We start from the raw sequence: 25,000 nt of genomic DNA, 5'->3' as shown, positions 1-25,000 counted from the left end.
CAGTTGTCATGTGGATGCTGGGTTTGGGTCCTTGACAGTACCGCATTTCAATTTTTGCATGTTGACCTTTGATGGCTTAGAATTAAAGTGCATTGTGATTGTTAATATATATATATATATATATATATATATATATATATATATATATATATGATAGCCTAGTTGGTAAGTTACTACGGCACTTGTCATGTAGTTCCTAGGTTCGAGTCCTTGGCAGTACCGCATTTCAATTTCTGCATGTCGACCTTTGATGGCTTAGAATTAAAGTGCATTGTGGTTGTTCCTGTATATATATATATATATATATATATATATATATATATATATATATAAACATTAATCCGTCCAAGACTAGAATATGCGTCAGTGGTATGGCCCCCACACAAAGTGAAAGATAAAAGCAAGATCGAGAGAATACAAAAGGCAGCAAACAGGTTTTCAGCCTGGCAGGTAAGTCATACGAGGATAGACGTTGAACCTGCCAACATTGAAAGATCGAAGAGAAAGGGGTGACTTGATTAGATAGTTCAGGTTACTAAGGGGGACAGACTACATTAACAGAAGAAATCTCATGATTACGAAATGTCTAATCCAGTGGTTCTCACCCTTATTTTTGGCCATTATGTCCTCAACTAATCACCTTTAAAATCCTCATGTCCCCCCATGTGGTGATATACAATTCTTATCACTTGCTGAAAATGCATAAAACCTTGGTTTTAAAACCACTTCAAAAGAACAAGGCATCAATGAAAAAAAAAATTGAATAAAATAAGAATAAAAAAATTGTCCCAGACTTCCTAAGTTATCCTCAATTGTCCCCCTTAAAAACCATATTGCCCACCTGAAAAACCGAATAGCCCATCTGTGGGTCGTACGCCCCACGTTGAGAAGCATTGCCCTAACCCAACCTAATCAAACCTCACCATTAGAAGAACAGGTCAAAATACATATGAACAGCAATTTTCAGCAAGATATGACAACTTATGTGGAAGGTTTCGCTGAGTCTATTCAGCTACGATAAAACGTCAGTCAGCAACAAATGCGTTCTTGGGTAGGTTTAGAAATTATTATAATATAAGAATGGAGGAGACTGCAAGAGACCATAAGGCCTACACTAGGTAGTTCCATGTCCACCTGTCATCCCTACCCATAAAGTTATCTCAGCTTCTCATAAAACAACTGATAGTTTCAACGCTCACTACTACATGGTTACCAAGTCTATTCCATTCGTTAACCACTGTGTTGGTAAACCATTTCTTGCCCATTTCCTTCCCCAATTTTGTTCAATTTAAACCCATTACTACGAGTCCTGGCCTGCTGTCTCTAATAGGGAGGCTTACGGTGGTATTCTTAAAAAAATTATTTCCTTATGTAAATCCTTGGAAGGGAAATATTTATATAAGGAAAGATATTTTTTTTTAAAGAATACCACCGTAAGATTCTTATGGTGGCATTATATATATATATATATATATATATATATATATATATATATATATATATATATACATATCTTTAAGAATACCACCGTTTATTTCGGACAGACCCACTTATGAGGAGGAAAAGACGTTTTGGTCCATGCAACACCGAGGGGTTGTCATGGAAACGAATAAAATCGTCTGGCGGCAGGTTCAGTAAAGGGGGAACAGTGCCACCCGGCACGGAAGGGAGGAATCGAGGTCATCACCTTCTACTTCTTCCTCCGGTGGATCTCGAACTGCAAGAGAACCTTCTTTACCAGGTTGTTCACATGGGATTACAAAGGAGGAGCATGCTTAAGGAGACCTCTTGGTCCATACCTAGGTCGGATGCGAAAAAATATAAATAAACAAATAAACAAAATAAATATAATGCTAAATAGTAAACAGATAAATAACTACTAAATAAATCAAATATAATAAATAAATAATGATAAATAATAAACAGATAAATGCATATATAATAATAAATGAATAAATAAAATAAAATATAATAAATGTCAGGTTCCTTTCCTTTTACTCCCCTGCCGCCAGACGAAGGTGAGGAAGAACCTAGAACCTCCTACGTCGAGGAACCTCTGCCGAAGAGTGTGACACTCTTCTCCTTTTGTCTTCTGGGTGGCCCCGGGTTCTTTCGGTCGTCCCAGGGCGGCCACTCCCTCCGTAGCGAGAGGAGGAGGAGGAGGAGGAGGAGGTGGAGATGGAGAAAGGAGGAGGTGGAGATGGAGAAAGGAGGTGGAGGTGGAGATGGAGAAAGGAGGAGGAGGAGGAGGTGGAGATGGAGAAAGGAGGAGGAGGAGGAAGGGGGTGAAAGGAAAAGGAGATGGAGAGTAAGATGGTGGATAGGGAGGAGGAGGAGGAAATGAAAAGGAAGATGGTGGAGATGGGGAGAGGGTATTGAGGGAGGAGGAGGTGGAGAGAGGAGGAGGTGGAAAGGGAAGGGAGAAGAAAAATGAGATAGAGTAAGATGGTGGAGAGGAAGGGAAGAGGAGGAGATGACAAGAACGATGTTAAAGAGGGAGAGAGAGGTATGATGGGAGGGGAGGAGAAGGTGGTGGAGGAGGAGGAGGAGGAGGAGGGGGAGGATGCAGGGTAGGGACCAATAAATAAATAAGTAGAAAAATAAATAAATAGATAAATAAATAATGTGTCCGATGACAATGATGACAAAGCCTCGCGACTGCTGACGTTTCTGAGCCAGATTCCTCCAATCAGTTTCGTCTTGGCTTCGTTTATTTATTTATTTATTATTTTTTTTCTTGGTCTTCTGTTGTTCCCAGTGCCACTCTTGGAACAACAAAAGGAAGAACAAAAGGAAGATGGGTTCTCCCACACGAAGAAAATCGTCTGGTGCTAGACCATAACAGCATTCCTCTGTGCGGCATTCCTAAGGGGAAGAGGAAGAAGAAGAAAAAAAGATGGGCGCGGTGGACGACAAAGGAGATGAGGACGAGATAGCGAAGAGGAAAGAGGAAAAGGAAAAAGGAACTGAAGAGGAAGAAAAATGGAGAAGGAAGAGAAAGGAGAAGAGGAAGAATGTGGAGAAGAGAAAAGGGAGGAGGAAGAGAACAGGAAGAATGTGAACATTGTGAAGAGGGTGAAAGGGTAGGAGGGAGAGGAGGAGGAAGAGGAGGAGGAGAAGGAGGAAGAGAAAGAGGGAGAGGAGGATGGAGAGGAAGAGGAGAAAGAGAAAGAGGAGGAGGAAAAGGAGGAAGAGGAGGATGAGGAGGAGGGACAGGAGGAAGAGGAGAAAGAGGAAGAAGAGGAGGAGGAATCTGAGTAAACTGTCATGGACGGGGAAAGAGACGGCACTGGTCGACGATCGGCGGAAGATTTGTGTCGGGGTGAGGTCACCGGTCCGTCCGCGGCGGGAGGGAGGGAGGGACCTGCTGGGTGCTGTTGCTCGTGAGGAGAAGGGCGGCGTTTGGCTCTCTTAACTGTAAAGCAGGTGATTCCTAAAGCGGTGGACCGGTCCTTAGCCCATTGGCTGCCGGTCTGCGATAGAGAGAAAAGAGAGAGAGAGAGAGAGAGAGAAAGAGAGAGAGAGAGAGAGAGAGAGAGAGAGAGAGAGAGAGAGGGGGGGGGAGAGAGAATCGATTGACTCTCATTTCAATTTTATACAAATAAACGATAATTCCGTATGCAGCACATTTTTGAGGAATTATTTGTATTTTTTCTTCACCCGATATACAAACAAGAAAAAAACTGAATAAGATTCAAGATGCTGTTTCCAATTGTTTTGTAGTCCCATATGATATGATACTAAACGAGGCAAATACGATAGCAGTCGGACAGAAACGCTGGTGAACCATTACACCAGAAAAGTTGAGAAGAATCGCTGTAAAGAATATAAAGCACTGGCCGGGGGGATAGGGGGGGAGGCGGAGGGAGAAGGGATGACAGTGGGGAGGGGAGGGGATGGGGTGAGAGGGAGAAGGTGAGGGAGTGGGGAAAGAGGCGAGGGAGTGTTGGAAGTGGGGTGATGGGGAGGAGGGAAGGTGGGGTGAGGGAGGGAAGGTGGGGGAGTGGAGGAGGTGGGGTGAGGGGAGTAGGGGAGGAGGTGGGGTGAGGGGGAAGGTGGGAAAGTGGAGGAGGAGGTGAGGGAGTGGTGGAGGTGGAGTGAGGGGAACAAGGTAGGGGAGAGGGGGAGGAGGTGGGGAGGGGATAAAGGGGAGGAGGTGGGGTGAGAAGGACGAGGTGAGGGAGAGGTGTAAATTGGAGAAGGTAGGGAGAGGGGGTCAGGGAGAGGAGGTGGGAAGAGGGGGGTAAGGGAGAAGAGGTGGGGAGAGGGGTTAACGGAGAGGAGGAGGTGGGTAAGGGAGAGGAGGAGGCGGGAGAGAGGGGGTAAGGGAGAGGAGGTGGGAGAGAGGGGATAAGGGAGAGGTGGGGGAGAGGGGGTAAGGGAGAGGAGGTGGGGAGGGGGGTAAAGGAAGAGGAGGAGGCGGGAGAGAGGGGGTAAGGGAGAGGAGGAGGTGGGAGAGAGGGGGTAAGGGAGAGGAGGTGGGAGAGAGGGGGTTAGGGAGAGGAGTAAGGGAGAGGAGGAGGTGGGAGAGAGGGGGTAAGGGAGAGAAGAAGGCGGGAGAGAGGGGGTAAGGGAGAGGAGGTGGGAGAGAGGGGGTAAGGGAGAGGAGGTGGGGAGAGGGGGTAAGGGAGAGGAGGAGGCGGGAGAGAGGGGGTGAGGGAGAGGAGGAGGCGGGAGAGAGGGGATAAGGGAGAGAAGAAGACGGGAGAGAGGGGGTAAGAGAGAGGAGGTGGGAGAGAGGAGGTGGGAGAGAGGAGGTGGGGGAGAGGGGGTATGGGAGAGGAGGAGGTGGGGAGAGGGGGAAAGGGAGAGGAGGTGGGGAGAGGGGGACGAGGTGAGGGAGAGGGGTAAAGGGGAGGGGTGGTGGGAGAGAGGGGAAAAGGGAGAGGAGGAGGCGGGAGAGAGGAGGTAAGGGAGAGGAGGTGGGGAGAGGGGGAAAGGGAGAGAAGAAGGCGGGAGAGAGGGGGTAAGGGAGAGGAGGTGGGAGAGGGTAAGGGAGAGGAGGTGGGAGAGAGGGGGTAAGGGAGAGGAGGAGGCGGGAGAGAGGGGTTAGAGAGAGGGGGTAAGGGAGAGGAAGTGGGAGAGAGGGGGTAAGGGAGAGGAGGTGGGAGAGAGGAAGTGGGGGAGAGGTGGTGGCCGTGGATGCCGGCACCCCGGAGGCATGCCCTTGTGAAGACCACCCAGCCAGGAACAGGGGTGGTCAGGTGATGATATTATGATGATCATCATCATTATGACAATTGTGTTATCATGAAGTGGTTGATACCAGTTAACATAATGATGATGATAACTACATTGGTGTGACGTGTGTATAATGTTAAGATAATAATGATGATGGTGTGGTGACGTTACAATCGTGTACGTTAGTGATGATGATGATGATGACGTAAACCATAACATCACAACAAAGTCATCAACCCCTTCCCTACTTGGTGGTCCTTTTTTTATTATTATTATTCTGCCTGGCGCCAAGCGATTCGCTTCGTCTCTGTGTCGACCCCCCAACCCCACCAGCTGCTCCTTCTGCACCAGCGAGCTGCCGAGACTGACAGCTGGAGCTGCAGCTGCGGTGACCGACGCCTGTGACAACGGCAGCTGCTGCTGCTGCTGCTGTTGCACTTCTTGTTCCGGAGTCCGGGGAGCTCAGCGGGTTCTCCTCTTATGGTCCTCGCGGTCAGTCCGGATAATAGCGACGACCCCGGGCGCCGGTACTTGGTCTCCGGTTCCACGCATGAATGGGGTGAAAGGGAGGAGGGAGGAGGAGGGAGGGGGAGGAGGAGGTGGGCGGGTGAGTGGAGGAATGAGGGTGAGTTGCGTGAATAGAGAGTTGAGTGGTGTGCTGAGTAAAGTGGGTTATGTGTGTGCGTTAAGTGGACGAGTAGAGTGGGTAAACTATACGAAGTGAGTGCAGTGAGTGAGAGAGAGGAGGGAGGAGGGAGGAGGGAGGAGGGAGGAGGAAGGGAGGAGGGAGGAGGAAGGGAGGAGAAGAGAAAGGGAGAGAGGAGATAGAGGAATGCGGAAAGGGAGACGGGAGAGGACGGCATGGGTGGAATGGATACAAGAGAAAAGGATAGGATCGATAAGGGAATGTGGGGGGTGGGGGTGGGAGGAAGGAGGGGGGAGGCGGGGGGATGGGAGGGGAGGGAGGAGGGGAGTAAAGACAGGGTGTAATAGGAGGGAGATGGAGTGAGAGGGGGGGAAGGTGTGATGACCGACATGCTTTCCAAGCAAAAATAAACAAATAAACACACGGAATGCATTTACACTAACAGATGCATAGAAACAAACCACGGAACATAATAAACGACCCATTAACGAAAACCACGAATATATAAAATTGCCTTCTTTCAACTACACACACACACATGCATATATATATATGAATAGAGTCACCAGTGACGGTGATGTCGATCAAATAATTCCGGGGACGACAGTCGGAATTATTACATATATACTGTATATATATATATATTTATATATATATATATATATATATATATATATATATATATATATATATACATACATTAATATATACAACAAAAGACCTTTTGGTCCATTAGGACTGACGCAGGTCAATCAACTATTACCTCGGATTCCTCTGCCCAGAAACCCACAGCCCCATGACAACCGGCTTCGTTCTTGGGCCATTCCACAGAGTTGAGAAGAAATAATGGAATGTTGCTTGATGTGTGTCATTCTTTTTTTTTTTTTTTTTTTTTTGTCACCTGCTGTTACTATTATCATCAGTACCAGCAGTGGTGGGAGTATTCAATACTTAGTGCTTTCATCCATGGGAGAACCAATCATGAAAACTGCTGAGAAAGAGAAAGAGAGAGTGAGAGAGAGAGAGAGAGAGAGATAGGAGAGAGAGAGAGAGAGAGAGAGGAAGAGAGAGAGAGAGAGAGAGAGAGAGAGGAGAGGGAGAGCAGGGAGAGAGATAGATATAGATAAATATATATATATATATATATATATATATATATATATATATAGAGAGAGAGAGAGAGAGAGAGAGAGAGAGACCATCCAGACACAAGGAAATACAAGTGAACACGATGTACCAAGGGCATCTGTCTTTGCCCTGTATGGTATATTAATAGGTAAGCTCATCCACCCAGAATTAAAATACGAGAGAATGTCTGTTGACGTGAAGGTTAACAAGATCCAATGTTCTGAGTTCATTATTTATTTATTTGCCACAACGAAACATTTTACTTTACTTTGAATTTTTTTTTGTTTACAGTCAGTTTTTTATATGGATAGAAAACAGGAATATCATACTTTTGATATAAAAAGAAATCATGATCTAAGTGTATCAAAAAATAAAAAATATACACATAATAAGTGTAAATAATGTTTAAATTGAGAAATATATATATATATATATCTAAATTGAGAAAGAATATATATATATATATATATATATATATATATATATATATTATATATATATATATATATATATATATATCTAAATTGAGAAAGAATATATATATATATATCTTTTTTATCCAAAACAGCCATCATCAGCCAAGTGAACAAGCATGGAGTGGGACAGGAGCATCTCCCCCCCTCTAACTTCACCCCCCTCACATAAGCCCTTCCCACCCCTTCCTGCTTAAACCAGCAATACTTCCAGTTCTCCCCTACAGCACCGCTTTTATGCAACAGGTCATCTGCTTCAGTCTATACATTCTTCTCCAACTCTGTCACCCACACACACTTTCACTCATAAGTTTGACATACTGACCACTAACTCCTATGGTTTCCTACATCTCATCCCTCTACTTCTGATTTGGTCTGCCCCCTTGTTCTTACTCTCAGCTTTCATATTTGTTCTTACTCTCAGCTTTCATATATTCTGTAATAACATGACCCATACCCACTCAGGTTGCCCTGTTCTACCCTCTCCCATTCCCATATATACTACAGTCTCTTCATACATACATACATATACCAAGGGCTTTTTCCCCCTTACAAGGGGGGGTAGCCAAAAAACAAAGGCATAAAAATCATTCCCACCCGTTCCATCCCCAAATACACTCCACTCCCCTCCACCCTCCCTCTTATCTTGGCACCTCCTGGATGACAGATCATCCCAGTATCTTGTCCATTGCAGTCTCTTTGTGAAAACAATATATACTGTACAGGAAAATATTTGTAATCATCAAGAAAATAAACCTGAAGCTGTTTATAAAAGATAGAAATATGATACCATCTGATATAGTGAAGAAGCATTTCAAACACTTTTAGTAAAAATAAGGTATGAAAGGAGAAAGAAAAATATATAATCTGAATCTAAAAAATAAAATCAACAAAAGTATAAAAGGAAGGCAAGGGAAAAGGTACAGTCAAGAAAAACACTCTGGAAACATTTATCTCTTTGTATGTAAAGATTAAAATCTTTTTTCTGACTGGGTCACTGGAATTTTATAGTAAGCTGATTGCCCGTTCTTTCACTACACACTAGTAAAAAAAAAAAATCCCATGATTCCCTCTTGTTCTGGGCTTGGATGGTGTCTTATAAAAGGTTTTGGTGGTTGGGGATCATCACACAGATTTATCATCATCAGATCCTCATTCACCTAGCTTCTGCACACATGACCTCTCTAGTAACTGCTAGACATGTTTGCTACTTTTAAGCAGGTAGCGTAATCAAAAGTATTCTAGTTTCACATTTGCTAGGTGTGGATTCGAATCCTGCACCTCTCTCCAGTTTCCAGCAGTGACGGTTACCTGCCACAACACTCGAAGTGCATATGGAAAAAGCGACGGCTTTGGCGGCAGTTATACATCTCCTAGCATAGGTTCCTCCCCAACATCAAAAGGTAACAAAGAAGTACCAGTATACATCAACTAACCATTCATACACACATAAATGTATTTGTATTTACATTCACATTTACACCTAAAGATAAAACATAAAAATTCATGTTTTGCTAATATTTTCCACAATACTCTGAAAGCTAATGAGTATTTCAACTATGCTATCTTACTTATCAGTACTGGTAGTGTGTGACTATGAAATACAATAAATTAAAGAAAGAAGAAGATCAAGAAACAGGAAATATAAAGAGGTGAACTGTGGTTATTATGACAATATACAAATGAATAAATGAAATGAATACCTGTCCATTTAATTTATAGCCCTTATCCCTCTGATGATGTAATATTGTTTCCAATAAAAAAAAAAAGTTATTAATTAATGGTGGATCAGTTAGTATGTGATTTAGTGGTGAATTGAAAATATGTTCATCATTATGAAACTCTGTCCTATACTTGTGAGATAAATCATATAAGAATACAATGTAAATATCCATTCCAATACCATAATACCTTGTAATGCAGTTTTTGATCACTGGTGTGCAATTAGTGAGCAAGTCTGTGGCGAGTTGGTAGAATGTTTATCGTTAAACATTAACATAAATGATATACAAATGTTTATTCAATCTTTGATATTATTCTTGTTTTTGTTTCAGAGAAAAAAAAAATAATAATAATCATAATTCAATCCTCACACATTAGTATTTGTTAAAAGAGAGAAAGAAAAAAAAAAAAAAAAAAAAAAAAAAAAAATATATATATATATATATATATATATATATATATATATATATAGCTAACAACTTGCACAGGGGTGGGGGTTCATCTCATGGTATTCTACATTTTGGGAAAATGTCCACTACCACATAAATGTTGGTGGCTACTTCCCCAGAGAAATCCTGATGCCACACCTAAAATGTGTAATTTCTTTCAAGCATTCTCTTTCAGGCATTCTGAAGGATTCCTAAATAAGGAAGCCATAAACACATAAAGATACAGTAACAAACTATCACTCTTCTTGGATCACTGTCTGCTAAAGGAGAATCTAGGAGCAAAGGATTTTATTTAGCACAAACAGAGCAGAATCCACTTATTGTTCACATGATAATAATACAGAACATTTATTCTTTTGGGGAAAAAAGCAAAAGTTACTAATGCAGCCATTAGTAATTGTTATGTTATACATTTTGAAAAACAACCATAAAATTTATAAATTTATAAGCAATCATATCTGACAGAGAAATCCAATACATATAACAGAAACATCACTATAAACAAAATTCACAAGAATGATAAACTACACTTCCACAGACAACAAGAGAGAGAGAGAGTGAGAGTGAGAGAGAGAGTGAGAGAGAGAGAGAGAGAGAGAGAGAGAGAGAGAGAGAGAGAGAGAGAGAGAGAGAGAGAGAGAGAGAGAGAGAGAGAGAGAGAGAGAGAGAGAGAGAGAGAGAGAGAGAGAGAGAGAGAGAGAGAGAGAGAGAGAGAGAGAGAGAGAGAGAGAGAGAGAGAGAGAGAGAGAGAGAGGGTGAGGGAGGGAGGGGGGGAGGTAAACACTTAGTTAAGAAATTTTTGTGCCTATACCAGAAACCAGCTGGAGGTGATAGTGTTTAAAGCTTTCGAAGATGGGGAACAGGAAACAATTCTCCAAAACCTCCCTCTCACATAGCCACCACCTGTTGTTGATCCCCCACACCCAAGCCTTGACCTAGCCTATTTTCCTAGAAGCCTCTCCCCTTTAGAACATTATTACTAAGTGGAAAATATCTAGTTTCCATCACAGATGGAGAAACATATATTTACATAAATCCTGACAATATCGGAATACTGTATTACCAAATAAACCAATATCTAACATTCACTCACATTTAAACATTCAATTTGCATTTTCTATTTCTATTTAACTTTATCTATTAAGCCAATATATGAAACCTAACTCATGCGTGAAAAACAAATACCTGTTATCATTGCTAACAAAACAAGTGAGACACTGGTATACAAAACACAAACCAGCTGTAGTCAACAAACATTTCTACCAGTACATTCTCATTGCACACATCAAATGCTCCACTTGCAAAAGCACAAAAACAACTAAGCCTTTGTCTATGTTTCTGTTTGATATTTCTCTTCAGTATGTCTCTATCTATTTGATGGATTGAAAATCATATCTCTTCATCCTAATCAAACACTGTAACTTATGATTTGCATTGCACACAGTCCAAGCCAAATAGTAAAATTTAAGACCCATGATGTAGTGCTTTAATATGACTATAAAGAATAACAGTATAGGTTGCAGTGTAGATATTATGCACTTGCTAGTTCTGGTTCAAAGATCACAAGCATATTTATATCTGAATAAATAGAAAAACTGAAATTGTATAATCCAACTCTCCTGATTTAAACTGCAGATGTGCAATCTTATATATTTTTCTAGAAAGTGTCCTATAATTCTGCTTAGTTAAAATTACAATCCTTTTAAGATTAAAGAGAGAGAGAGAGAGAGAGAGAGAGAGAGAGAGAGAGAGAGAGAGAGAGAGAGAGAGAGAGAGAGAGAGAGAGATAGAGAGAGAGAGAGAGACACACACAGTTAGTTTGTCATTTATGGGTTAAGCTCATGTGACCTTTGAAGTCAGAGATTACAGCTTGATACGGCAAATGTTAAACATGTCTTGTTTACTTAAACTGAGCATTACCATGAAAGTGTGCAGTCAAATATATATCTGGAAACTTAAATGACAAATCATCTTTGGCAATATATCTCCTATTACAAAATTCAGAGATAAAATTGTTGAAGACTTATGTTTCAACTTAAGTGCCATCAGCATAAGCTTTCCATGTCATTTTCTACCGAGCAAATATTCCATGATGGGTGCCAAAACCACATTAATTATAAACCATTCTTAAATTAATGGCTCTGATAATGAATTTATGTCATTATTTGTACTGAAGCCAGTTGTGTACAGCTAGGGTCTGGATTTCAAGTTTCATTCAGTGGAGTAAAAATGGTTATTAGTTTGAGGTCTTATTAATCTTACTGGAATAACCCGTTTAACTCACGCAGGAAACTTTGATAAATTTGTTTCTAAGTAACACATGGCAATTTTATTCAGCTAAGAGGATGCTCATAGACTTGGAAGGGACTTGAAAAAATTATTTCTCTCAAGCAGACATTTTTGGATATTTTGCTGTCTTATACCAGATGATTTTATATAGTAATAAAGAACTCCACATCCTTGCAAAAAAAAAAAAAAAAAAATAATAATAATAATAATAATAAATAGAATAAACAAATGACCTTTGCAATTTAGCTCTAGCTAATATCAAGCCAATTTACTTAACTGAGAAGAAGAAAATAGCTTACATGGGTTAAAAAAAAAAAAAAAAAATCCATCTAGAGAGTAGATTGAGTAATTCAGAAGTGGGGCAAGAGTTACACACTAATTATACATTGATCCCACTGTAACATTGATTGCCATTCCCAAACAACAGTATGTGTGTGTGTGTGTGTGATTCACCATGGTCTTGGATCACATGTTGGACTTGTGACTGACAGTTATTTCCCTCCCGGAAGAGAGCTCAGAGCTTATATTTGACTGATCTATGGATCTTCCATGTACATACATCCCCAACTCCCTGCCCATGAGAATTGGAGTAACGACTCGCAGTGCATCGATAATGAAATTATTTCAACCCTGGGCAAGAGTTGAATCCAGACCACTGTAGTGGTGGCCACAAACACTACCAATGCACTGTCAAGTGTGTATTTACCTAGTTGTATTTTACGGGAAGAGAGATATGCTCGTAGTGACCTGCTTTTGTATCTTTCCACATCCAGTTTGTTCTTAAAATCTTGTATAGTTTTAGCACTCACTGTTTCCTCATTCAGTTTGTTCCAGATATCTATCACTCTGTGTGGGAAGCTATTCTTTTTCAGATCTCTTCTGTAACTGTCCTTCTTAAGTCTCTTCTCGTGTCCTCTTGTTTTTCTCCTGTCCCACTTTAGTAAGTGTGTGTATATATGTTGAGACATTGTGACAAGTTAGGGTGGATAAAGAAGATATGTATTGGTTTCAATTTATTCCTGACCAGTTTTGTCCTTATCTTCTTTCTCTGAAGAAAACCAAGAATAGACTTGGACAAAGACCTGTGTTTTCTTTATCAAATATCCTTGTGTGCGTGCCTTTACCTAGTTGTATTATATGGGAAGAGAGCTATGCCCGTATTGACCCGTCTTTGCATCTTTCAGCATCTAGTTTGTTCTTAAATTCTTGTATAATCTTTGCACACACTGTTGCCTCATCCAATTTGTGTGTGTGTGCACATGTGCACATAAATGCAAACACACCACACACAGCAGTCATGAGCACATTCCCTGCTGCCCAGCACTGGAAGTTGACACATGTTCCTTTGGGCATGGAATCTGGGTGTGTGTAAAGGCCCAGCCTTATCCATAGATCACGCCATATGAGGTATGGAGCTCTCATCCAGGTGGGTAACAGAGTCCAGCACAGGATGCAAGACAATGATGAATCACATACACACACATGAACAGGATAGTGATTATGAAAAAAGCATGATGAATAATTTGGACAAACTGAAAATACAAACAGGATCGATGAGCGAGACTAAAAACTAATAAAGGATATGAAGATCAGAAATGACAGGAAAAATAGATTATTTGAACAAATAAATGGAGTAAGATAATATTATCAAAGGCAACATAATCTAATTTGGAGTTAAAGGGTGAATATAACAAATTAACAGGAGAAAAATAAGTTGGAGGATAGTGTGAAACAAAAACAAGAATGCAACAGAAAATGAGGAAAACATTAGTGAAATCAAACACAGACCGAAAGGATGGTTAAAATTGCAAGAACAAGTACAGTTACAAAAAAATGATGGTGCAATTAAATACAAAGAGAGATAAGATATGGAAATGATTGGGGTACTTAAATGTAGAGAAATGTTCAGAGAAGTGAAAATGTATAGTAATGGCAAGAGAAACATTTACCAGTAAGAAAAGAACAAGAAATAAAAGAGAGAGAGACAAGGAAATGGTATAAACGATAATCGGCAATGATGATGACATGTAAGGGAAAAAAATTAAAATAAGATAAATAAATAAAAAATAAATAAACAAAATAAATTAGGTAGATATGTAGTTATGAACGATCTTTGACCCGCCCAGGGATTTTCATGATACAAAATTCAAAGTGATTGTCTGACAATCTTTTTCTTAATCTATTCAAGAAAAGTACCTAACTGTAAGCTAAATATTACATAAGAAAGTATATCACAAAGCACAGTGAATGAATTAGTGATCATGACATGGAAACTAGCATGGGTGGACAAATTCAAGAATGTTTGGGTAAGAAGGAGTGAAACAGAGGAAGAGAAAACAAGAGACTGTAGGACTTAAAGATATCAGTAAAATTAGAAATGGCTAAAGTAAAAAGGGCAAGACATAATGGGCTTTGTAGAAAAGGACCATAATGAAAATAATGACATTCTGATGGGTGTGGGAAATTATAACACATGGAGGAAGGACAGGAGAATAAAAATGGGAAATGGTGCAATAACAGTGAAAAGGAAAATCATGGTGGGTAATAGCAGAAATGATAAAAGGAAATGACTTTGGTAGTGAAAAAGCCTTGGTATATGTATGTATATGTACAAGTGAAGGTGAGAGAGAGAGAGAGAGAGAGAGAGAGAGAGAGAGAAAAGTGAGAGATTGCAGTGTTATGCATCCCTTCAAAAGCAAGAGCATGGGATGATGCATATCACAATGAATTAATAACAAACATAGCTGAGCAACTGGAAAAAGAGAGAAAAATGAGCAACTTTAATTGTGGAGAGGTAATATGGGAGGATTAAGAGACAGAGGGAAATGAGGAATCCTAGGGGAACATATTACTGAACACAGCAATGAATAATATACTAACCTAGTGAGTGATGGAACCAACACAATATAGACAAAGATACACATGAAAGACTGGATTTTAACCATGGATCCTGAAATGACTGGATCACTGAACAACTGGTACTCAATGGGTAAGTGATTCTGTGGTTCCTGAATCTATGTAGGTGGTGGTGGTGGGGGGGGAAGACATAAATCAATCAATTATTGCCTAGAGGTTCTATTGATTTATCTATATACTAAAGGCCTTTCCCCCTTTATAAGGAAGGTAGCCAAGTCAAAAAGCACATACACCTAGGTTTCTTAATCTAACACTCACCAACTGCCACTTGTGAGGACAATTGGGGCCAGGACATCACCCACTTCAGGAATTGGTGGGGTTTTATGTCCCGGGCTAATTCCCAAATTGGGTTCATGTCCTAGGCCCAAGCATCTGCACATGTGGTGGTAGGCAAGTGTTGGATTAAGAGGACCAAGTGTGCCAACTCTCACCCCTTCCTCCCTCTTATCTTAGCTCCTCGTGGATGAAGGGTCATCCCTGCATCCTGCCATGGGTCAGAAGCAATGCAGCAAGACACAGTACATCCAAAGCAAGGCAGCTTCACTAAGTCAGAAACTCCGTCTCTGTCCCATTATGCAGAAAAAAAGAGAAGACAGGGAGAAATCCCTTCAAGCTGCATCAAAATATCTTTCATACATAACCACTCCTTATTCCCCCCTGGCCCACCCCATTCTTACATCACAGTATCATCTTTACACAGCCATTCTCCACTCACCCCTATCTCCTCACCTCTCCTAGAGTTTCACTAAGTGGAAAACCTGAAACCCCAGGGGCTGGCAACTGTCCTTGGAACCTCACAAACCTCTCTCTGGAAACTCTGGATTGTTGTCTGGGTTGTATCAGTGTGTGACTGTTTCTATGTCACTGACACAATGTGGTAGGGAAAAAAGTGAGCAGTTGCTAGTTCCCCATGAGCGGCAAAGTATAAGAAATACAGTTGAAATTGATGGAGAGATCTTGAGCTCAGTCTGAAGACCAGGTGCAAACCTTTCTCGGCTTTGCTTCCTGATGAAGCGTGAGTGGATTGACGGGTTTCAAAAATGGGAAACTTCGCTGTGCATCTTTCAGGAATAAGAAAGGAAGATATAACTTTGTTCAACTGAAAAAATAATTTTAAGATGATTGGAGCGAGTTCAATGAAAATAAAGAAATTGGGAAGAAATATGATACTTTCATCAAACTTTACAACATGGGAGTGAAAAGCAGTTAAAAAGGGGTGGTCAATAAAAAATGTAAGGTAAAACATGTGCATTGGGGGGTGAGAGAGAGAGAGAGAGAGAGAGAGAGAGAGAGAGAGAGAGAGAGAGAGAGAGAGAGAGAGAGAGAGAGAGAGAGAGAGAGAGGAGAGAGAGAGAGAGAGAGAGAGAGAGAGAGAGAGAGAGAGAGAGAGAGAGAGAGAGAGAGAGAGAGAGAGAGAGAAGGGTGCAGGAGAGGAGCTTATGACAGGAACCACATAGCTACAGCCAAAGCTGTCACCTTTGCCCTATATGCTTAGAGTTTATTGGGGCAAGTAACATTTACTGCTGGTAATAAGAGAGGATTGCGGGATTAGAACACACAGCTAAGCAAATGTGACATCAGTACATTTTTGATTATGCCACAAGTTGAAAGAGAGAGAGAGAGAGAGAGAGAGAGAGAGAGAGAGAGAGAGAGAGAGAATGGCATGCATGTAGATGCAGCCAAAGCCATACTAACTTTTGACATATACACTTGGACTGTTGGAGCAGGTAAGCTGGCAAATGGAGACAATTGTGGGATTTGAATTCACAACTAAGCAGATGCAAGACCAACACACTTGTTATTATGCCGCCAGTGCACCAAGAAAGAGAGGATAGCAAAAAAAGAACCAATGAGACTAAAGAAAGGAAAAAAAAAAAAAAAAAGTCAGGAATGAGTATACAAAAATAAGAGGAGAAGAAGAAACAAACTTTGAGACGGATGTAGTTGACAAGTATAAAGATCAACCAAAGTTGTTCTTTAGATTTGTAAAAGGAAACACAGGAAAGGAATATTCATGTTGAAGGAGTGCATTATGAAGATACAAGAATGCAATTGGAAATAATAAAAGAAAGCTTTAATAAGCGAGAGGAGTTTGATGGAAACATGGGTGATGAAAACAAAGACATAACAACATATCAGTAGAAGTGAAATAATAAAATTACATGAGAAATTGGAGGTGAGAAAGGCCCCACAGCCCGATAAAATCTCAAATTAGATGCTAAAAGAGTATAAAGAATATTCACTGGTTAATTAAAATACTTTTTGTCTCATATGACAAGTACTGAAAGATGAAAAATCAGATGGGAGAAGAGGGATTAGCAGGGTATTAGAGGGCTCAGTACTAGTACCTATAATGTCCCTCTCTTACATAAATGATATGTGTGGTATATCTAGCTATGCAAAATCATTTGCAGATGTCACTAAGGTCACGAAGGGTGAAAAGTGAAGAAAATTGTAAACTGCTACAGGAAAACCTAGATAAGGAGTGAACAATGAATGGCAATGCATACAAATTTAAAATATTGGAACTAAGCCAAAGTAGAAAAAGACTGCTGAGAATTTATATATGTGTGTATATACATACACACACACTATATATATAAAGCAGGAAGTGAATTAATACCTAAAATATAATGGGATTTTAATGAAGGATGATCTACCACTAGAAGGTCATACAAAGAAAATAACAAGAGGGACTAATGATTCATTGAAGAATATAAGAATAACATGTCATCAAATGGAAGAGAACATCATGAACAATACTAAGTCTGAATTACCCTAGACTGGAATACATACCTACAGAAAGAGAGAGAGAAAAAAAAAAAAAAAAAAAAAAAACTATTTTGGAAAAGTGAGAGATGGTAACATAATACGAGTATTATCTTGATAAGAGAAAAATACAGGTAAAATGGATTTGCTGGTTTACGATGCAAACCCAACAAGATGTCCTTTCCACATAGATGTGTAGACTTATGTAAGAAATTGGATGAATATATATATATATATATATATATATATATATATATATATATATGAGAAATCATATTAACTCATGATTCTAAATATACAGAAAAACCACCAAGGAAAATAATAAAATTATGAAATGACCTAAGGATACCCAAATAGACGAAAACACTCGGTCATTTTATTATTTTTCTTATTGGTTTTTCTGCATATATATATATATATATATATATACATTAGAAGTATACACCCAAGTAATATTCCATCTCAGTTAAAAGTTTACCCCTTTATTTGTGGCCAGAAATCCCAAGTTTTCCGTGTACCTCCAATAAAATTCAACTCTAAATTTATATGTCTATCTTAACATATGTGCAATCAAGTATAGCATATCATTACATGTACTGTTGCTTTATCTTTATTTGGGTATTTCTTTTCTTTATATTCACAGAAGTTTTATAAGTTGATTCTTATTACTATGGTTTTCCCATTTGTATTTTTGAGTCCTGCTATGTCCAACCAAAAAGAAAATGTGAGGAGTTGTAAAGGTCACACACATCAGACCACTGTGATGCCAAGCAGCTGCTGGTAGGTGCTTTAAATTGGTTATTGTGAGTGGATTCTGGAAAATATTGGTAAGTACTTATACACTTGCGACACTGCTTTTGACCCAGGGCAGTGGAAAGGATGCAGGGATGACCCGTCATCCAGGAGGTGCCAAGATAAGAGGGAGGGGGGAGGGAGTAGGGTGGAGGGGAGTGGAATAGATAGGAAATGGAATGGGTGGGAGTGGTTTCTATGCCTTTTTCTTTTTAGCTACCCACCCGTGTAGGGGGAAAAATCCTTTGGCATATGTATGTACTTATACACTATATATGTTAACGTTGTAAAAGAGCAAGATTAAATACTGACAAGAGCAAACTGGCTATGCTCATGATTCACTAGTGAGTTTTTCAACAAGATGTGTGTTTTGATGTGTACAATCGTACATAAATTATAATTAATCTTTGTAATTTTGTTCTGTAATGATTTATACATAAATTAGGCTTTTTGCTAATTAAAATTTCAACCCAGATTAGACATGAATTTCATCCCTGAAAAAATAGTACATTATCCACATAAATGTTGACCTTTTACATTCAGCCTTAAAAATATACTGAAAAACTTGATGATAATTCGGGTATATACAGTAATCCAACCTGACAATATAACAAATTTAAAACAGTTTGATGAGTGTAGGTTGTTGTTGTTGGTGATTTTCTGCATATATATATATATATATATATATATTATATATATATATATGTATGTATATATATATTAGAAGTGTACACCCAACTAATATTCTATCTCAGTTAATTTAAAAGTTGACCCCTTTATTTGGGGCCAGAAATCCCAAGTTCTGTGATGAGTTCCTCTAAGTGTAGCTCCAACTCCCATATATTACATACATACATATACCAAAGGGTATAGAGAGTGAGAGAGGAAAAAAACAAAAAAAAAAAAAAACAAAGTCCTACCATCCCCACATACTCCACTCCCACCCACCCCCTTCCCTCCCTCTTATCTTGAACCAAGTAAAGAAAAAGAGAAAAAAAAAAAAAAAAAAAAATTGTATATATACGGTGGATTAGTGATATTACCAGTAAGTGTGTTGCTTGTCCCACGAGGAGATGTCTTCACCATGGCCAATTGGGAGCCTACCACCATCAAATATCTTCACATATTTACACTCATATAATAATCACTTTAAACATTAAATATCTTTCTTTATCACACAACTTCAAAGTGTAAGCAATTCATGTAGTTATCTGTAAAAACATAATGATAACCTAATCCCTTATTTTTGTGATGGCTATGTATGTACAGTAATTCTAGCATATTAGGATTGCCAGTGACAGAAAATACTGTGCTTCCTATATCTAAAATAATGTCAAATTATTCTTTGACCTACTTAAAAGCATTTGCTTTCCTCATTATAATCTTGTAGGTTTTTATTTATTTACTCATATTGATCATGTATTATCCGTAGCATCTCATTCGCTTTTATCCGACAGTTGGTGATGACTTCATGGAAAGAAGAGGCAATTACAAAGACACATATAACCCTATAAACCGTCCATTAACATACAAAGGGCAATTGCAGTTATCCAATAGGCCTAACCTGATTGTACACTGCATATAATAATGTATAATAAACATCTGGTTTACAGATTAAGTTATTACAAAATTATCATAATTATGATTAAAGTTCCCTTTTATGGGCTTAATACCCCATCTTGTAACTTGTATTTTGTTGCCAATATCCGCAGCTTTCAAGAACAATATAGATTAGGCCATAGAGCTTGCAAAGGAAAGATTTTAGGAGGGTAGAGGATTGGATTGTTTTGTGGGAAGAAGAGACTACATTACTACAAATTCTAGAACTATTGCGTGACCTTTTGATTTTAAGAGTCCACGTGTCATTAACAAGTAATATAAATTGTTGGTCCATCCACATTTAGAATATACTGTATCTGTATGATCACTAAATCTCATTAAAGACAATGCCACATTGGAAAAAGTACAATGGCAAGCTATAAAACAGATTCCAAATATCAGAAATAAATCATACGAAAATCAATTAAAACATATGATTCCATTTTACCTAGAAAAATATAGACTTGATACAGGTCTTTAAGATTCGAAAGGGAATTGACAAAATCAAGTGATGAAATTTTCACAATGAATGAGAATTTGGCAAGAAATAATGGTCTCAAACTATCAGGAAGTAGATTTAATATGGAAGTGAGTGGAGACAACTTCACCAACAAAGTAGTACATGAATGGAATAAACTTCCTGCTGAGGCAGTGCAATGTATTAATAGTACAGTTTGAAGTTTTAAGATCCATTTAGATAAACACCTAAGCTATATGCTGTAATACCTGCCATTTATTTTATCTTATTTTATATATTTTTTGTAATTTATCTGTTTTATTACAAATCATTATAATTTATCCTTGCTTATTAGTTATCATTATCTATCTATTTATTTTTTTCATCAGAGCTAGTTATGGACCAAAAGGTCTCCTGTCAGTATTCTGTTCCTTTGTAATCCTTAGTAATTTAAGGGCAGGATCAATGACAGGTGTGTGTGCGAGAAGGAGTCGTGTGGGATATGATGTCACAAAGAATCATCTTTCTGTTGTTCCCTGTATTGCAAAGGAAACATAGTGAAATCCTACTTTTATGTTTGTCAACTGCTTACATGACCCCTTCCCATTATTCTACTAATGTCTGTAAGGCATGGTTGGTTTTAAGTCTATCTGACTGATTTGATCAAATTGGGCCCCATGCCTCAAGGTGGCACTGCACGGGTGTGTATGAGCCCAGACCTTCAACAAAGAACACTGTGATGGGCTTCATTTAAACTGGTAAGAAAATAACAATACTAAAGTATATCACATTTAATGCTTTTGGGCTAAGAGTTACATTCTACACAAAAAACACCAATATCAAACTTTTGTAGAGTCCCCACTATCCATTTTCTAATTGGGCCCTGCAATTTCTAACATCAGCCCTGCTGTTAGGTGACAAATAATCTATGGTCAAGACTCCCAGGTCCCCTCCCTACTTTACTCTATTGATTATTTAATTTCCCTGCATATAAGAAATATAGACCGAAACCATTTGAAACTTCATTATTGGAGTAAGATATATCAGATACTAGCACAACATGATTGAGCCAAACTCCAACGAAATGATAATGGACAGAATGTTTAAAAATAAAGACCCCAGGACTGTCAATGTCAAGAACTCTTTAGAAATTAAACAATACGAGAAAAAGCTATAAAAATATTTTTTTCTGACAGATAGTCCAGAACAGACTTGCAAATGATTAATAAGGTGAGGAGCCTATGCCAGGAAGTGCGTGGCCGCAACCAAAGCTGTTAGCCTTTTTCCCTACACACTTGGACTATTGGGACAGGTAACAGTTACTGGAGAGAAGTGCAGGATTCGAACCCACACAATAAAGTGAATGTGAGACATGCATGCTACTGATTATGCCACCACTGCACTTAAATGATTAATATAAACTGTGAAAGAGTGAATGGTGTAAAAAAAAAATAAATAAATAAATAAATAAATAAATAAAAATTAGACCTGTTTGAGGCAGATGCTATGTCCTTAAAGGAATTCAACAAGAAAACTCTCAGAGATACAAAGTCTAGGTCCTGAGGTACAAAATCAATTATACTACTGGGTAGTATATAAAGATCTCATGTGGATATTTTTTATCAGTGCAACTCAATTATAAGGATGAACTTATGATTTGGGTCTACACTGTTTGCATGTTAACTGAAAAGCAGTGATGCAGTAAGTAAAAATGAGCAATACACAAGAAGTTACGACAAATTAAGTTGAAAAAATTAATAATATATTTATACACCAAGGGCTTTTTCCCTCTTATACAGGATGTGGCTAAGTCAAAAGGCATGTACCCGCTCTCATCCGCAACCCTTGTTTTCCTCTCATCTCATGAAAGGTCATCCCTGTCTCCTGCCCAATGCTCAGGTCAGAAGCAATGCAGCAAGACATAGCAAATCCACAGCAAGGATGCTTCATGTATCACTACAATATATATATATATATATTGCATGATGTGGAATGGGTGGGGGTATGGGGGGGTGAGGTAGTATGTGTGAGAAAATTTGACGTAGCCCGAAGGGATTTCTCCCCATCTCCTTTTCTGCGGCCTTGCTGTTGATGTGCTGTGTCTTGTGACACTGCTTCTGACCCAGGGCAGTGGACAAGGTACAGGGATGACCCATCATCCAGGAGGTGCCAAGATAAGAGGAAGGGTAGAGGGTGGAGGGGAGTGGAGTGTACTGGGGATAGAATGGGTGGGAATGTTTTTTATGCCTTTGTTTTTTTTGGCTACCTCCCTTGTAAGTGGGAAAAAGCCTTTGGTATATGTATGTACATAATAATATATGAATACATAATAAAAAATACTATAGCACTTAATACCGTATTTTTACAGATGTATCTGTCCCACTCAGTTCCCTTAGTCCCATTCATATGTATGTAGTTTAAATACTTTGTCAAAGTTAATCTTTCGGTACTCATATTATGGGAGTACATTATTCACAAATTAGTTTCCTGGAACCATGTATAAAAAGCTGGTTCTGACATATTGTATAGTGAGTACTTTTAAGCCTAGGAGATTAGTTCCTAGGCCATGGATTAGGTCAGGTTTGGTCATAAACTATTGGGTGTTGTAGGGGAAGAGGCGCCTTTCTAAATGTTAGGTAAGGTCAAGGGTACAATGTTGTTAAAACCCGCTGAAATGCCACTCCAAATCCTCTTACTTATTGCTGAAGTAGAAATGAACAATTTCCTTACTTCCGTAATACACTTTTTACATGATTCATACAGATATAACAACAATTTTAATTTATTATAGCATGGACTTCATTCCATACACAAACATACAAGCAAAACTGGATTTTTGATATGGAAGATTTAATGTGTATGTATCAAGTACTTCACAAATTATGTTTTGCATGTACTGTAACTATAATTTACATATATTTTCGCCATTATCTACCATGCACACTACCATACGGATACTTGAACTTTATTCTTGATTTCGCTAGACGATTTCATTAAACTATGTGCGACTCCTATAAAATAGAGGTATGTAGATAAACCCAAGTATGTAGATTGTTAACATTACTTGTAAACACTACTTTGTGTCCCTCTTCATGTGTAGACATACATAATAAATATATGTTTTGGTGAGTTTCTGGTAAAATAATGAAACAACAAATAACAACAATCATCGGCGGAGTCGTTTCATCTCAAGTAAGTGACACTTGGTTTCAACTAGTTAAATATCTTGGAACCAATTTACTAGTTTTCGATACATTTTCTACTAACGGTGTAAAAGACAGTTAATTACATCCTTGCTCATGTTTGGCACATACTTTTTTCATAATCTGGGTAATACGGAAGAATTAATTCCGTACGAAGGTGGACGGTTTGGGGGGTACACGTCTCCCGTTCTCCCTTTCTCTTCACGCGAAGCCATCACTGGCTGACGAGAGAAAGCGAACGAGATGCTGCAAGAACATTTAAACCTTAAAACTCCAATAAATCTTTATATTTTGTTACCAAACTTTCACGATATATTACTAATATATTTCTAAATTTCCAAGCAGATTTTTAAACAAAACTGGTCTAATTTGTAGGTTAATTTTATGTTTATGGGGGTATCGCCTCTCCCCCCTCCTCTTCCGACGAAGCCATCACACACAGTCGGGCAGCAGCGAATGAGACGACAGAGAATATTTTAAGCCATATAACTCGAGAAAACTACGATATATTATACTCAAACTTTCACAGTACACTTATAATATATTCACACGTACATGAAAATGTAAAACGATATATCCAATGCACTATGTCGGTTTTAAGAGAAGATTTCTGGGGCATTCACCGTTACCCGTGCCCTCCTCACCACAGTGAAACTATTCTACTGACTCGGCTCGAGCAGAGTGACTGTTTACATAATGGGGTAAGGGGCAAAGCTGAAGTTTACATCTGTGTACACCTTGAGGTTATTGTTTACACTGAATCGCACTCTTACATTTGGATTTATCGCATGACCGCACAATGACCATCTGATAATATTTTGTTCATCTAAGCTGTGGTGAATAGGGTACGAGTACTAGATGCATCAAATGGTGGGCAAATCGTTTCCCCAAGCATGCACGCACCCACGCACGCACACACAAGCCACTGCTTGTTTACGGGATCATGGGATCCATTGTTTGGATGCGTGGAAGTGCTTGCATTATAAGGACGTTTTTTTATATACATTACACACACACGCACACACACACACACACACACACACACGGCTCGGTGGCGGATTGGTAAAGCACTGGCCTCACAAGCCAGAGAACCGGGGTTCGATTCCCCGGTCGGGCGGAGATAAGTTGGGTTTGTCTCCTTTCACGTGTAGCCCCTGTTCACCTAGCAGCGAGTAGGTACGGGACGTTAGTCAAGGAGTTGTGACCATGCTGTCCCGGTGTGTGGTGTGTGAGTGGTCTTAGACCTACCCAGAGATCGGCTAATAAGGAGCTCTGAGCTCACTGCCGTAGGGGTGGTGTCTGGCTGTCTCGACAGAGACTGCAGCAGATCCGAGGTGAACACACACACACACACACACATATATATATATATATAC

General features: G+C 39.2%; 1 protein-coding gene across 6 annotated transcripts in view; it reads right to left on the bottom strand.

Moving 5' to 3' along the window:
* kug (FAT atypical cadherin kugelei) overlaps positions 1 to 25,000 on the bottom strand; it is a 406,977-nt gene that overhangs the window by 255,144 nt on the left and 126,833 nt on the right. For 3 of the 6 annotated variants that reach the window (XM_076199999.1, XM_076200003.1, XM_076200004.1), the window contains exons 1-2: positions 24,180 to 24,282; positions 19,409 to 19,576 (exon numbers count right to left, since the gene is read on the bottom strand). The exons of 1 other annotated variant lie outside the window; for it this stretch is intronic. The gene's annotated coding sequence lies outside the window, so the exon portion shown is untranslated. Of the gene's footprint in view, positions 1 to 19,408; positions 19,577 to 24,179; positions 24,284 to 25,000 lie in introns of those variants that run through there. 2 more of the 6 variants (XM_076200000.1, XM_076200001.1) reach the window with 2 other exon arrangements.

The sequence above is a fragment of the Oratosquilla oratoria genome, chromosome 16 (genome assembly GCF_046742065.1).
Source record: "Oratosquilla oratoria isolate Oo_2021 chromosome 16, ASM4674206v1, whole genome shotgun sequence".
Taxonomy (NCBI): Eukaryota; Metazoa; Arthropoda; class Malacostraca; order Stomatopoda; family Squillidae; genus Oratosquilla; species Oratosquilla oratoria.
This window is presented reverse-complemented; position numbering and strand designations above follow the sequence as displayed.